Genomic DNA, 2837 nt, shown 5'->3' with positions numbered 1-2837 from the left:
AATAGGACACTATATAGGTGTGTATAATATTTCGGTTTCTCACCGCGCTTTGTGATTAGGACAATTGAACCTTTTTTCTGCTCGCATGTGGCGAGTTTAGAAACATTTGGTCGCTCATACACACGTATTGCAACAACCGTGTCCTGGTAGGTGGTCGTGACCAGACATGTGCACCAGCAAAACATTCGTTTCGTTTTTCGGATTCGGGTCCGAAATTAAATTAGTTTGCGGACTAGACACGTGCGATTCGTTTCGTTTCCGAATCGAAATTCGGACGAATTTTCGGAAATTGGGATGTATCCGAATTCCCGAATGACAGACATAACGAATGCAAACGAATCCGAATTTCCCGTTTCCGAAATTCGTTAGCGGTAGTTCGTTCGGACGTTCGTTTCGTTCGTTGGAGCAAAGGAGAAAAAAACATTTTCCCCCTCAAATGCCACTTTGCTGCAAACGAACGAACGGACTACCGCTACCGAATCCGAATTGACTTTCACCCCCGAATCCCGAAATAACACAAATCCCAATTTAAAACGAAACGAAACAAATTTTTTGGCAGTGCGCGTGTCTATTTCGGGCTACATTCGTTAGCGCTAGTCCGGCCCAAATCCATTATTGGACGAATTTCATTGCAGCAAAATTAAAAATTTTTTTTTACAGTCTGCAGAAGATGGAAAAAAAAAGCCTGGGGTCCCCCCCCCCAATTCATAGCAGACCCTTCAGGTCGGGTAGGAATGTTAGGAGAATGCCAATTCAAAAGCAAAAACTTTATCCATTACTGGACATGCCCCGGATTAGAACCTGCGACCTTGCCAACGGCAGTCCTGTGCTCTACCCGCTACTCTATTACCTCTGTCCTGTAACCATGTGATCTATATGAATGTAATATGTAGCATCTGACAGCTGAGAATGTCAAATGGGCGGAGTGAGCCGTGACGTCATGGCTCGCTCCGCCCATCTTTTGACATTCGGGCTGAACGTCATTTTGCGGCGGTCTGTCAGGGGGGATACCAGACCTTAAGGGTATGGTATGGATTTTGGGGGGAACCCCACGCACTTTTTTGTGTTATAACTGAGGGGGGGAGGGGGGTCCCTCCTAACATTCCTACCAGACCTGAAGGGTCTGCTATGAATTTGGGGGGGAACCTCACGCTTTTTTTTTTTCTCCATCTTCTGCAGTCTGTAAAAAAAAATAAATGTCATTTTGCTGTCATAAAAGAATTTCGGCCGGACTACCGCTAACGAATTTGGGGAAATCGGGAATTCGGATTCGTTTGCATTGGAATTGGGAAGCATCCGAATCTCCGGAAACGAACCGAATCGCACACGTCTAGTCGTGGCATCGGAGTGTTTGGCTACATGGAGTGCGTTCAGCGCACAGAAACACTCACTGGTACGCCGGGCTGGGACTGTTACATTTCACCGCCACGTGCCGAGATACCGACCCCCCCGGGACTTGCACATTGTCTCATCACATTCATAATATTCACACCGAGCGCAACTTACCCGCTACACGATCTAATGACTTATAATCCCGGTGACACTCAGGATGAATCTTCCCATTGGGGACACAGAGAGACATGAAGACCTGTCAGTGGCTCTCCCCCTCCCCCGCTCGGGGGGGGGAACCTCAACCGGAATCTGTAACTCCAGGTCGCATGGAGAGTAGTCCCCCCGGCACTGCAGAGGTGGAATGCTCGTGTTTGGGGGTGCAAATACTTTATCTCGCGCCCCCCGATACTACAGAACATGGACGGGCCCTCGCCATCCTCCCCTAAAATGATGGACGGATTGTTCTGGATGGCATCAGAGAGCTGTTAAGTCTCCTCGGGGGCGGGGTCACATGGAGGGGAGGAGCTCTTTGGGAGTGAGGAACATAATATTCATTTCCCCCCCTGCAGTGCGGGGGTGGGGGACATTGGAAAGCTGCCAGGAGATGAGGACACCAATGACGGTTCCTCCACCCAGGCGCGCTGACCCCCGACCCCTCCAATCAGCACCCCATAGGAAGGACATGTATAGGACGCCACGTTCCGGTCTCTGCTGCCCGAGGAACGTCACCGTTGTTACTACTAATTGTTCTCCTCAACCTTCCGATGTTCTGCTGGAAGGGCGGCACCACCCGGCTCCCCATTCATGTTGTGTCCTGCGGCTGCATGGAGTGAATGTACCAGGTGACAGACACACCCCGGGCAGCTGAGGACCTCTCGTGTGTATACAGAGCTCCGCCCCTTATTCCGGAGGATCCCACCCAGAAGACGAGCCGCATACTGGATCTGAGACCCCTGGAGGGTGGTGCCGCCGCCTCCTCCATGGTGGTGACATCATCCGATCTATCCGTGTGCATTATGGAATGTAACGAGTGTGTGATCATGTGACCCTGGCCACACCTCCAACCGTCCCCTCCTCCCAAGACTCTCCTGCTCCCTCTTCATCTCCTCCCATACTCGCCTCCAGGACTTCTCTAGAGTCTCTCCCCTCCTCTGGAACTCTTTACCCCAACCTGTCCGTCTGTCTTTCACTCTAACTACCTTTAGGCGATCCCTTAAGACTCATCTCTTCAGGGAAGCCGATCCCACCTCAAACCATTCATACCCACACAGCTACCTCCTCGTGTATCACTGGCCCCTCCCCTTTTAAATTGTAAGCCCTCAGGGGCAGGGCCCGCCTTACCATCTTGTCACTGTAATGTCTTCCGTATATATTGTACAGCACCACACAGACTGTTGGCGATATAGAAGTCCTGTATAATAATAATAATAATACATTGAATCTCCCTGCCCCCCCCCCCCCCCCCCCTCGGCGGTCCCCCCCCCCTCCTTAGGGTCGGCCAAAAT

This window comes from Nanorana parkeri, unplaced genomic scaffold, assembly GCF_000935625.1.
Source record: "Nanorana parkeri isolate BGI_ZX_2015 unplaced genomic scaffold, ASM93562v1 scaffold4443, whole genome shotgun sequence".
Taxonomy (NCBI): Eukaryota; Metazoa; Chordata; class Amphibia; order Anura; family Dicroglossidae; genus Nanorana; species Nanorana parkeri.
This window is presented reverse-complemented; position numbering follows the sequence as displayed.